Genomic DNA, 14,453 nt, shown 5'->3' with positions numbered 1-14,453 from the left:
CTCAGTAGTGACTTTCCTTAGCAGAAAAAAACTCTTGCTGTTAGGACATGAAACTTTATGTGAATCAACTCCGTTTGTGAATTGGAAACAAATAGTAGCTCACATTACCAGAAATACACTCTGCTTTCGAGAAAAGAGCACTCTTATATTCTACTGTGTTTCCTATAGGGCTAGAACAGTGAGCTTTCTCTGAACAAAAGAACTGTGCTTCCTACACACAGGGGCCATATCTAGTTCAACTCTGCTTAAGAAACTGACAAAACAGAAGCTTCTCTTCAGTCCAATACACGTTACTTGCTTGGAACTGACAAGAGTGCTATTTGCACTGTGTATGGCAAAGGGAGCGCAATAGTGAATATCATTACCAGAAAACAACTCTTACTCACAGGACCAGAAAGTGCATGTGATTCAACTCCTTTTATGAATGGGAAACAAACAGTAGCTCACCTTACGAGAAACACTCTGCTTTTGAGAAAAGTGCACTCTTCTACTGTACTGTTTTTCTTATAAGGCCAGAACAGTGAGCTGGCTCAGAACAAAAAAACTGTGCTTCCTACACAGGTGCCATATCTAGTTCAACACTGCTTAGGAAACTGACAAGAACAGTAGCTTCTCTTCCATCCAATACACTGTACGTGCTCGGAAGAGACGTGAGTGTAATTTGCACTGTGTAGGGCATTGGGAGTACAATAGTGACTTTCCTTACCACGAAACAACTCTTGCTCAAAGGACCAGAAACTCAATGTGGTTCAACTCTGTTTATGTATGGGAAACAAACACCAGCTCGCCTTACAAGAATCACATTCGGCTTTGAGAAAAGAGCACGCTTCTTCTCTACTGTGTTTCCTATGTGGCCACAAGAGTGAGCTTGCTCAGAACAAAAGTACTCTGCTTCCTAAAACACGGGCTATATCTAATTCAACTCTGCTTAGAAAACTGACAAGAACAGGAGCCTCTCTTCGGTTCAATACACTGTACTTATTGAAAGCCGACACGAGTGTTATTTGCACTGTGTATGGCATTTGGAGCATGATAGTGACTTTTCTTACCAGAAAACAACTCTTGCTCATAGGAGCAGAAACTGCATGTGATTCAAATCCGTTTGTGAAAGGGAAACAACTACTAGCTCGCCCTACCAAAAACACACTCTGCTTTGGGAAAAGAGAACTCTACTACTATACTGTGTTTCCTATATTGCCAGAATAGTGAGCTAGCTCAGAACAAAAGTACTGTGCTTCCTAAACACACAGGCCATATCTAATTCAACTCTGCTTAGGAAACTGACAAAAACAGGAGCCTCTCTTCAGTCAAATACACTGTACTTGCTGGGAACAGAGGCGAGTGCTTTTTGCACTGTGTATGGCAATAGGAGCACAATATTAACTTTCCTTATCAGAAAACAACTCTTGCTTCTAGGACCCGAAACTGGGTGTGATTCAACTCCGTTCATGAATGGGAAACAAGCACTAGCTCGCCTTACAAGAAACACAATCTGCTTTTGAAAACAAAGTACTCTTCTACTCTACTGTGTTTCCGATAGGGCCAGAACAGTGAGCTTGCTCAGAACAAAAGTACTGTGCTTCCTACACACACGGGCCATATCTAGTTCAACTTTGCTTACGAAACTGACAAGAACAGTAGCTTCTCTTCAATCCAATACACTGTAATTGTTGGTTACAAACGCAAGTGCTATTTTCACTGTGTATGGCAATGGGAGCACAATAGTGACTTTCCTTACTGGAAAAAAACTCTTGCTGTTAGGACCAGAAACTCCATGTGATTCAACTCTTTTTGTGAATGGGAAATAAACAGCAGCTCACCTTACCAGAAACACACTCTGCTTTTGAGAAAAGAGCACTCATCTACTCTACTGTGTTTCCAATAGGGCTAGAAGAGTGAGCTTGCTCAGAACAAAAGAACTGTGCTTCCTACACACAGGGGCCATATCTAGTTCAACTCTGCTTAGGAAACTGACAAGAAAAAAAAGCTTCTCTTCAGTCCAATAAACTGTACTTGCTGGGAACATACAAGAGTGCTTTTTTCACTGTGTATGGCAATGGGAGCACAATAGTGACTTTAGTTACCAGAAGATAACTCTTGCTCATAGGACCAGAAACTGCATATGATTCAACTCTATTTGTGAATGAGAAACAAACACTAGCTCGCCTTACAAGAAACACACTCTACTTTTGATAAAAGAGCACTATTCTACTCTACTGTGTTTCCTATAGGGCCCGAAGAGTGAGCTTTCTCAGAAAAAGAGAACTATGCATCCTAACACAAGGGCCATATCTAGTTCAACTTCCTTTGGAACTGAATAGAACAGTAACCTCTCTTCAGTCCAATACACTGTACTTGCTGGTAACAGACGAGCGTGCTATTAGCACTCTGTATGGCAATGGGAGCACAATAGTGACTTTACTTACCAGAAAACAACTCTTATTGTAGGACCAGAATCTGCATGAGATTCAACACCATTTATGAATGGGAAACAAACAGTAGCTCGCCTTACCACAAACATACTCTGCTTTTGAGAAAAGAGCACTCTTCTATTCTACTGTTTTTCCTATATGGCCAAAAGAGTGAGCATGCTCAGATAAAGGAACTGTGCTTCCTACACACACGGGCCATATCTATTTAATCTCTCCTAGGAAGCTGACAAGAACAGTTGCTTCTCTTCAGTCCAGTACACTGTAAAGCTGCTGCAAGATGCAACTGCTATTTGCACTGTGTATGGCAATGGGAGCACAATACTGACTTTCTAAACCAGAAAACAACTCTTGCTCGTAGAAGCAGAACCTGCATTTGATTCAACTCCGTTTCTGACTGGGAAACAAATACTAGCTCGCCTTACAAGAACCACGCTCTGCTTTTGAGAAAAGAGCACTCTTCTACTCTACTGTGTTTCCTAAAGGGCCAGAACAGTGACATTGCTCAGAAAAAAAGAACTGTGCTTCCTACACCCAGGGTCTATACCTAGTTCAACTCTATTAGAAAATAGAGAAGAACAATAGCTTCTTTTCACTCCAATACACTGTACTTGCTGGAAACAGACGCTAGGGCTATTTGCACTGTGTATGGCAATGAAAGTGCAATAGTGTCTTTCCTTACCAGAAAGCAACTCTTGCTCGAAGGAACAGAAACTGCATGTGATTCAACTCCATTTTTGAATAGGAAAAAAACACTAGCTCGCCATACAAGAAAAACACTCTGCTTTTGAGAAATGAGCATTCTTCTACTCTACTGTTTTCCCCATAGGGTCAGAACAGTGAGATTGCTCAGAACAAAAGAACTGTGCTTCCTACACTCATAGGACATATCTAGTTCACCTCTGCTTAGAAAACTGACAGAAACAGAAGCGTCTCTTTAGTCGAATACATCGTACTTGCTGGGAACAGACGCAAGTGCTATTTGCACTGTGTATAACAATAGGAGCACAATAGTGACTTTCCTTACCAGAAAACAACTCTTGCGCATAGGACCAGAAACTACATGTGATTCATCTCCGTTTATGAATGGGAAACAAACACTAGCTGGTCTTAAAAGAAACACACTCTGCTTTTGTGAAAAGAGCATTTTTCTACTCCACTGAGTTTCCTACAGGGCCAGAACAAGAGCTTACTCAGAACAAAAGCACTGTGCTTCCTCCACACACGGGCCATATCTAGTTCAACTCTGTTTAGGAAACTGATAAAAACAGAAGTCACTCTTCAGTCCAATACACTGTACTTGCTGGGAACAAATGCGAGAGCTATTTGCACTGTGTATGGCAATGGGAGCACAATAATGACTTTCCTTACCAGAAAACAACTCTTCCTCATAGCACCAGAAACTGCATGTGAATCAACTCCGTTTATGAATGGGAAACAAATACTAGCTCGCCTTACAAGAAACACACTCTGCTTTTGAGAAAAGAGCACTCTTCTACTCTACTGTGTTTCCTACTGGCCAGAACAGGAGCATCCTCAGAAAAAAAGCTTCCAACACCCATGGGCCATATCTAGTTCAACTCTGCTTAGGAACCTGACAAGAACAGTAGAATCTCTTCAGTCCAATACACTGTACTTGCTGGGAACAGACGCGAGTGCTATTTGCAATGTGTACGGCAAAGCGAACACAATAGTGACTTTACTTACCAAAAAACAACTCTTGCTCGTAGGATCAGAAATTTTAGGTGATTCAACTCCGTTCATGATGGGGAAACAAACACTAGTTCGACTTACAAGAAACACACTCTGCTTTTGAGAAAATAGCACTCCTCTACTCTACTGTGTTTCCTATAGGGCTTGAACAGTGAGCTTGCTCAGAACAAAAGAACAGTGCTTCTTACGCACACTGGGCATATTTAGTTCAACTCTGCCTAGGAAACTGAGAAGAACAGTAGCTTCTCTTCATTCCAAGACACTGTACTTGCTGGGAATTTTCGCTAGTTCTATTTGCACTGTGTATGGATATGGGAGATCAATAGTGACTCTCCTTAACTGAAAACAACTTTTGCTCATAGGACCAGAAAGTGCATGTGATTCAACTCCATTTATAAATGGGAAACAAACACTAGCTTGCCTTATAGGAAACTCCCTCCATTTAAGAAAAGAGCACTCATCTACTCTTCATGTTTCCTATAGGACCAAAACAGTGAGCTTACTCAGAACAAAAACTGTGCTTCCTACACAAACGGTCCATATCTAGTTCAACTCTGCTTAGGAACCTGACAAGAACAGTAGAATCTCTTCAGTGCAATACACTGTACTTGCTGGGAACAGACGCGAGTGCTATTTGCAATGTGTATGTCAAAGGGAACGCAATAGTGACTTTACTTACCAAAAAAAACCTCTTGCTCCTAGGATCAGAAATTTCAGGTGATTCAACTCCGTTTATGATTGGGAAACAAACACTAGCTCGCCTTACAAGAAACACACTCTGCTTTTGAGAAAATAGCACTCTTCTACTCTACTGTGATTCCTATAGGGCTTGAACAGTGAGCTTGCTCAGAAAAAAAGAAGAGTGCTTCTTACGCACACTGTGCATATTTAGTTCAACTCTGCCTAGGAAACTGACAAGAACAGTAGTTTCTCTTCAGTCCAATACACTGTACAGGCTGGGAACAGTCGGGAGTGCTATTTGCACTTCATATGGCAATGGGAGCACAATAGTGACCTTTTTTTTTAGCAGAAAACAACTCTTGCTCATAGGACCTGAAAATGCATGTGAATCAACTCCGTTTATGAATCGGAAACAAACACTAGCTTCCCTACAAGAAACACACTCTGCTTTTGAGAAAAGAGCACTCTTCTACTCTACTGTGTTTCCTAAAGGGCCAGAAGAGTGAGCTTGCTCAGAAAAAAAAAACTGTGCTTCCTACACACAGAGGACATATCTAGTTCAACTCTGCTTAGGAAGCTCACAAGAACAGTAGCTTCTCTTCAGTCCAATACACTTAACTTGCTGGAAAGTCACGCGAGTGCCATTTGCACTGTGTATGTCAATGGGAGCACAATAGTGACTTTCCTTACCACAAAATAATTCCTGCATGTACGACCACAAACTGCATGTGATTCAACTCTCTTTAGGAATGGGAAACAAACACTAGCTCACCTTGCAAGAAACACACTCTGCTTTTGAGAAAAGAGCACTCTTCTACTCTGCTCTGTTTCCTACAGGGCCAGAACAGTGAACTTGCTGAGAACAAAGAACTGGGCTTCCTACACACGCGCACCATATGTAGTTCAACTCTGCTTAGGAAACTAACAAGAAAAGAATCTTCTCTCAATCCAATACACTGTATTTGGTGGGAACAAATAGGAGTACTATTTGCACTGTGTATGCAAAATGGGAGTGCAATAGTGACTTTCTTTACCAGAAAAATACTCTTGCTCGTAGGAACAGACTGCTTGTGATTCAACTCCGCTTATGAATGGGAAACATACACTACCTTGCCTTACAAGAAACACACTCTGCTTTTGAGAAAAGAGCACTCTACTACTCTACTGTGTTTCCTATAGGGCCAGAATAGTGAGCTTGCTCAGAACAAAACAACTGTACTTCCTACACACACGGGCCATACATAGTTTAACTGTGCTTAGAAAACTGACAAGAACAATAGATTCTCTTCTGTCCAATACACTTTTCTTTGCTGGAAACAGACGTCAGTGCTATTTGCACTGTGTATATCAATGCGGGCACAATAGGGACTTTCGTTACCAGAAAACAACTCTTACTCGTAGGACCAGAAACTACATGTGATTCAACTCCGTTTAATAATGGGAAACAAACACTAGCTCGCGTTACGTGAAACACACTCTGCTTTTGAGAAAAGAGCACCCTTCTGCTCTACTGTGTTTCCTATAGAGCCAGAACAGTGAGCTTACTCAGAACAAAAGAACTGTGCTTTCTACACATACGGGCCATATCTAGCTCAACACTGCTTCGGAAACTGACAAGAACAGTAGCTTCTGTTCAGTACAATACACTGTACTTGCAGGGAACAGACGCGAGTGCTATTTGCACTCTGTATGGCAATGGGAGCATAATATGACTTTCCTTCCAGGAAACAACTCTTGCTTGTAGGACCAGAAATTGCTTGTGATTCAACTTATTTTATGATTGGGAAACAAATACTAACTAGGTTACAAGTAAAACCCTCTGCTTTTGAGAAAAGAGGACTCTTCTTCTCTACTGTGTTTCCTATAAGGCCAGAACAGTGAGCTTTCTCAGAACAAAAGAACTGTGCTTCCTACACACACGGGCCATATATAGTTCAACTCTGCTTAGGAAATTGGAAAGAACAGTAGCTCCTCTTAATTCCAATACACTGTATTTGCTGGGAAGAGACACGAGTGCTATTTGTACTGTGTATGGAAATGGGAGCTCAATAGTGATTTTCCTTACAAGAAAACAACTCTTGCTCATAGGACCAGAAACTGCATGTGCTATAACTCTGTTTATGAATGGGAAACAAACAGTAGCTCGTCTTACCAGAAATACACTCTGCTTTTGAGAAATAAGCACTCTTCTACTCTACTGTGCTTCCTATAGGGCCAGAAGAGTGAGCTTGCTCAGAACAAATGAACTGTGCTTCCTACACAGATGGGCCATACCTAGTTCAACTATGGTTTGGAAACTAACAAGAACATTAGCTTATCTTCAGTCCAGTACACTGTACTTGCTGGGAACAGACAGGAATGCTATTTGCACTGTGTATGGCAAAGGGAGCGCAATAGTGACTTTCCTTACCAGAAAAAAATTCTTGCTCATAGGACCAGAAACTACATGTGATTCAAGTCCTTTTATGAATGGGAAACAAACACTAGCTCACCTTTCAAGAACAACACTCTGCATTTGAGAAAGGAGCACTCTTATACTCTACTGATTTTCCTAAATGGCCAGAATAGTGACCTTGCTCAGAACAAAAGAACTGTGCTTTCCACACCCAGGTGCCATACCTAGTTCAACTCTGTTTAGGAAATTGAGAAGAAAAGTAGCTTCTCTTCAGTCCAATACACTGTACTTTCTGGGACCAGAAGCGAGTGCTATTTGCATTATGTATAGCAATGAAAGCGCAATAGTGAATTGCCTTACCAGAACACAACTCTTGCTCATAGGACCATAAACTGCATGTGATTCAACGCCATTTATGAATGGGGAACAAACACTAGCTCGCCTTACAAGAAACACACTCTGCTTTAGAGAAAAGAGCACTCTTGTACTCTACTGTGTTTCCTATAGGGCTAGAAGAATGAACTTGCTCAGAACAAAAGAACTGTGCTTCCTACACACATGGGCCATATCTAGTTCAAATCTACTTAGGAACTGACAAGAACAGCATCTTCTCTTCAGTCTAATACACTGTACTAGCTGGGAACAGACAGGAGTGCTATTTGCACTGTATATAGCAATGGGAGCACAGTAGAGACTTTCCTTACCAGAAAACAACTCTTGCTCATAGGACCAGAAACTGCATGTGATTCAACTCCGTTTATGAATGGGAAACAAACACTACCTTGCATTACAAGAAACACACTCTGCTTTTGAGAAAAGAGCACTCTTCTACTCTACTGTGTTTCCTATAGGGCCAGAACAGTGTTCTTGCTCAGAACAAAAGAACTGTGCTTCCTACACCGAGGGGCCATACCTAGTTCAACTCTGATTTGGAAACTGACAAGAACTGCAGCTTCTCTTCATTCCAATACACTGTATTGCTGGGAACAGGCCTGAATGCTATTACCACGGTGTATGGCAATGAGAGCACAATAGTAACTTTCCTTACCAGAAAACAACTGTTGCTCATAGGACCAGAAACTGCAAGTGCTTCAAATCTGTTTATGAATTGGAAACAATAGTAGCTAGCTTACAAGAAAAACACTCTGCTTTTGAGAAAAGAGCACTCTTCTGCTCTTCTGGGTTTTCTATAGGGACAGAAGAGTTAGCTTGCTCAGAACAAAAGAACTGTGCTTCCTACACACATCGGCCATATCTAGTCCAACTCTACTTAGGAAACTGACAAGAACAGTAGCTTCTCTTCAGTCCTATACACTATACTTGCTGGGAACACACGTGAGTGCTCTTTGCAATGTGTATGGCAATGGGAGCGCAATAGTGACTTTCCTTACCAGAAAACAATTCTTGCTCATAGGACCAGAAACTACATGTGATTCAAATCCGTTTAGGAATGGGAAACAAATACTAGCTCGCCTTTCAAGAGCAACACTCTGCATTTGAGAAAAGAGCACTCTTCTACTCTATTGTGTTTCCTATAGGCCCAGAAAAGTGAGCTTGCTCAGAACAATAGAACTGTGCTTCCTACACACATGGGCCATACCTATTTCAACAGTGCTTAGGAAACTGACAAGAAATATTGATTCTCTTCACTCCAATACACTGCAATTGCTGGGAACAGACGTGAGTGCTATATGCACAGTGTATGGCAATGGGAGCACGATAGAGACTTTCTTACCAGAAAACAACTCTTGCTCATAGGACCAGAAACTGCATGTGATTCAACTCCGTTTATGAATGAGAAAAAACACTACCTCGCATTACAAGAAACACACTCTGCTCTTCAGAAAAGAGCACTCTTCTTCTTTACTGTGTTTCCTATAGGGCCAGAACAGTGACCTCCTTCAGAACAAAAAAACTGTGCTTCCTACACCCAGGTGCCATACCCCTACACCCAGGTGCCATACCTAGTTCAACTCTGGTTAAGAAATTGAGAGTAACAGTAGCTTCTCTTCAGTCCACTACACTGTATTGCTGGGACCATACGTGAGTGCTATTGCATTTTGTATGGCAATGAAAGCACAATAGTGAATTTCCTTACCAGAACACAACTCTTCCTCATAGGACCAGAAAATATATGTGATGTGTCTCCGTTTTTGAATGGGAAACAAACACTAGCTCGGCTCACAAGAAACACACTCTGCTTTTGAGAAAAGTGCATTCTTCTACTCTACTGTGTTTCCTATAGGGCCAGAACAGTGAGCTTGCTCAGAACAAAAGAACTGTGGTTCCTACACACACGGGCCATATCTACTTCAACTCTGCTTAGGAAACTGACAAGAACAGTAGCTTCTCTTCAGTCCAATACACTGTACTTGCTGGGAACAGAAGTGAGTGCTATTTGCACTGTGTATGGCAATGGGAGCGCAATAGTGACTTTCCTTACCAAAAAACAATTCTTGCTCCTAGGACCAGAAACTACATGTTATTCAACCCCATTTATGAATGGGAAAGAAACACTAGTTCACCTTACAAGAAAAATACTATGCTTTTGAGAAAAGAATACTCTTCTACTCTACTGTGTTTCCTATAGTGCCAGAAAAGTGAGCTTGCTCAGAACCAAAGAACTGTGCTTCCTACACCCACGGGCCATAGTTAGTTCAACTCTACTTAGAAAACTTACAGGAACAATAGGTTCTCTTCAGTCTAATACACTTTTCTTTGCTGGGAAGCGACGTGAGTGCTATTTGCACAGTGTATGGCAATGTGACCACAATAGTGACTTTCCTTACCAGAAAACAACTCTTGCTCATAGGACCAGACACTGCATGTGATTCAACTTCTTTTATGAATGGGAAAAAACACTACCTCCCATTACAAGAAACACACTCTGCTTTTGATAAAACAGCACTCTTCTACTCTACTGTGTTTCCTATAGGGCCAGAACAGTGAGCTTGCTCAGAACAAAAGAACTGTGCTTCCTACACACATGGGCCATATCTAGTTCAACTCTTTTTAGGAACTGACAAGAACAGTAGCTTCTCTTCATTCCAATACACTGTACTAGCTGGGAACAGACGATTGTGCTATTTGCACTGTGTATGAAAATGGGAGCACAATAGTGACTTTGCTTACCAGAAAACAACTCTTACTCATAGTACAAGAAACTGCTTGTGATTCAACTCCGTTTATGAATGGGAAGCAAATACTAGCTAGCTTACAAGAAAAACACTCTGCCTTTGAGAAAAGAGCACTCTTCTGCTCTACTGGGGTTCCTATAGGTCCAGAAGAGTTAGCTTGCTAAAACAAAAGAACTGTGCTTCCTAAACACATGGGTCATATCTAGTTCAACTCTGCTTAGCAAACTGACAAGAACAGTAGATTCCATTCAGTCTAATACACTGTACTTCCTGGGAACAGATGAGAGTATAATTTGCAGTGTATAGCAATGGTAGCACAATAATTTCTGTTGTTATCAGAAAACAACTCTTGCTCCTAGGACCAGAAACTGCATGTGATTCAACTCTGTTTATGAATGGGAAACAAACACTTGCTCGCCTTACAAGAAACGCACTCTGCTTTTGAAAAAAGAGCACTCTTCTACTCTACTGTGTTTCTAATAAGGCCAGAACAGTTAGCTTTCTCAGAACAAAAAAACTGTGCTTCTTACACACACGGGCTATATCTAGTTCACCTCTCCTTAGGAAACTGACAAGAACAACATCTTCTCTTCAGTCCAATACACTGTACTTGCTGGGTTCAGATGCGAGTGCTATTTGCAGTTTATGACAGTGGGAGCATAATAGTGACTTTATTTACCAGAAAACAACTCTTGCTAGTAGGACCAGATACTCCATGTAATCCAACTCTGTTTATGAATGGGAAACAAACACTAGCTCGCCTAGAAAAACACACTCTGCTTTTGAGAAGAGATCACTCTTCTATTCTACTGTGTTTCCTAAAGGGACAGAACAGTGACCTGGCAAAGAAAAAAAGAACTGTGCTTCCTACACCCAGGGGCCATAACTGCTTCAACTCTATTAGGAAATAGAGAAGAACAGTAGCTTCTCTTCAGTCCAATACACTGTACTAGCAGGGAACAGACTTGAGTGCTATTTGCACTCTGTATGGCAATGGGAGCACAATAGTGACTTTCCTTACCAGAAAACAACTCTTGTTCATAGGAACAGAAACTGCATGTGATTCAACTCCATTTATGAATGTGAAACAAAAACTAGCTTGCCTTACAAGATACACACTCTGCTTTTGAGAAAAGAGCATTCACTCTTCTCTACTGTGCTTCATTTAGGTCCAGAACAGTCAGCTTGCTCAGAAAAAAAGAACTGTGCTTCCTACACACCCAGGATATATGTAGTTCAACTCTGCTTAGGAAAGTGACAAGAACAGCAGCTTCTCTCCAGTCCAATACACTTTACATTTTGGGAACACACGCGAGTGCTATATGCATTGTATATGGCATTGGGAGTGCAATAGTGACTTTCCTTAACAGAAAACAACTCTTGCTCATAGGACTAGAAACTGCATGTGATTCAACTCCGTTTATGATTGGGAAACAAACACTAGCTCACCTTAAATTAAAAACACTGTGCTTTTGAGAAAAGAGCACTCTTCTACTCTACTGTGTTTCTTATAGGGCCAGAACAATGAGCTTGTTCACAACAAAGGAACTGTGCTTCCTACACCCAGGGGCCATACCTAATTCAACTCCTGTTAGGAAACTGACAAGAACAATAGATTGTCTTCAGTCCAATACACTGTACTTGCTGGGAACAGATGCGAGTCCTATTTGCAATATGTATGGCAATGGGAGCACAATAGTGACTTTCCTTACTAGAAAACAACTCAAGCTCGTAGGATCAGAAACTGCATTTGATTCAACTCCGTTTATGAATGGGTAACACATACTCACTTGTTTTAGAAGAAACACACTCTGCTTTTGAGAAAAGAGCACTTTTCTACTCTTCTGTGTTTCCTATAGGCCCAGAACAGTGAGCTGGCTCAGAACAATAGAACTGTGCTTCCTACACAGACTGGCCATATCTGTTTCAACTCTGCTAAGGAAACTGACAAGAACAGTAGCTTCTCTTCAGTCCAATACACTGTACTTGTTGGGAACAGACGCGAATGCTATTTGCACTGTGTATGGCAATGGGACACAATAATGACTTTCCTTTGAGAAAACAACTCTTTGTCATAAGACCAGAAACTCCTTGTGATTCAACACCGTTTAGAAATGGGAGAAAAACAATAGCTCACCTTACAAGAAACACACTCTGCTTTTGAGAAAAGAGCACTTTTCTACTCTACTGTGTTTCCTATAGGGCCAGAACAGTGAGCTTGCTCAGAACAAAAGAAAAGTGCTTCCTACACACAGGGGCCATATCTAGTTCAATGCTCTTTAAAACTGACAAGAATGGTATCTTCCCTTCAGTCCAATACACTGTATTTGCTGGGAGAGATGTGAGTGCTATTTGCACTATGTATATTAATGGTAGCGCAAAAGTGACTTTCCTTACAAAAAAACATGTCCTGCTTGTAGGACGAGAAACTGCATGTGATTCAACTCCGTTTATGAATGGGAAACAAACATTAGCTCCTCTTACAAGAAACACACTCTGCTTTGGAGAAGAGAGCACTCTTCTACTCTACCATTTTTCCTATAGTGCCAGAACAGTAGCTTCTCTTCAGTACAATACACTATACTTGCTGGGAAGAGAAACAAGTGCTATTTGTACTGTGTATGGCAATGGGACACAATAATGACATTCCTTCGAGAAAACAACTCTCTGTCTTAGGACCAGAAACTCCTTGTGATTCAACTCCTTTTAGGAATGGGAGACAAACACTAGCTCGCCTTACAAGAAACACACTCTGCTTTTGAGAAAAGAGCATTCTTCTACTCTACTTGTTTCCAATAGGGCCAGAACAGTGAGCTTGCTCAGAACAAAAGAACTGTGCTTCCTACACACGGCCCATATCTAGTTCAACACTGCATAGGAAACTGACAAGAACAGTAGCTTCTCTTCAGTCCAATACACTGTACTTGCTGGGAATAGACGCGAGTGCTACATGCACTGTGTATGAGATTGGGAGCACAATAGTGACTTTCCTTACAAGAAAACAACTCTTGCTCGTAGGACCAGAAACTGTGTGTGACACAACTCCGTTTATGAATGGGAAACAAACTCTAGCTCACCTTACATGAAACACACTCTGCTTTTGAGAAAAGAGCACTCTTCTACTCTACTCTGTTTCTTATAGGGCCAGAACAGTGAGCTTGTTCAGAGCAAAGGAACTGTGCTTCCTACACCCATGGGCCACACCTAATTCAACTCTGGTTATGAAACTGACAAGAACAATTGATTCTTGTCAGTCCAATACACTGTACTTGCTGGGAACAGATGCGAGTCCTATTTGCAATGTGTATGGCAACGGGAGCGCAATAGTGACTTTTCTTTCCAGAAAACAACTCTTGTTCATAGTACCAGAAACTGCATGTGATAAAAATCCGTTTAAGAGTTTGAGGCCGGGTGGTGGTGGCGCACGCCTTTAATCCCAGCACTCGGGAGGCAGAGCCAGGAAGAGCTCTGTGAGTTCAAGGCCAGCCTGGGCTACCAAGTGAGTACCAGGAAAGGCACAAAGCTACACAGAGAAACCCTGTCTCGAAAAACCAAAAAAAAAAAAAAAAGAGTGGGAAACAAGCACTAGCTCGTCTTACAAGAACCACACTGTGCTTTTGAGAAAAGTGCACTCTTCTACTCTAGTGTGTTTCCTAAAGGGCCAGAACAGTGACATTGCTCAGAACAAAAGAACTGTGCTTCCTACACCCAGGGTCCATACCTAGTTCAACTCTATTAGAAAATAGAGAAGAACAATAGCTTCTTTTCACTCCAATACACTGTAATTGCTGGGAACAGACGCTAGGGCTATTTGCACTGTGTATGGCAATGAAAGTGCAATAGTGTTTTTCCTTACCAGAAAGCAACTCTTGCTCGAAGGAACAGAAACTGCATGTGATTCAACTCCATTTATGAATAGGAAAAAAACACTAGCTCGCCGTACAAGAAAAACACTCTGCTTTTGAGAAAAGAGCACTTTTCTACTCTACTGTGTTTCCTAGAGGGCCAGAACAGTGAGCTTGCTCAGAACAAAAGAACAGTTCTTCCTACACACACGAGCCATATCTAGTCACACTTTGCCTAGGAAACTGACAAGAA

This window comes from Peromyscus eremicus, unplaced genomic scaffold (assembly GCF_949786415.1).
Source record: "Peromyscus eremicus unplaced genomic scaffold, PerEre_H2_v1 PerEre#2#chr23_unloc_1, whole genome shotgun sequence".
In the NCBI taxonomy this organism is placed as follows: Eukaryota; Metazoa; Chordata; class Mammalia; order Rodentia; family Cricetidae; genus Peromyscus; species Peromyscus eremicus.
The sequence above is the reverse complement of the archived record's forward strand: the minus strand, read 5'-3'. Positions refer to the sequence as shown.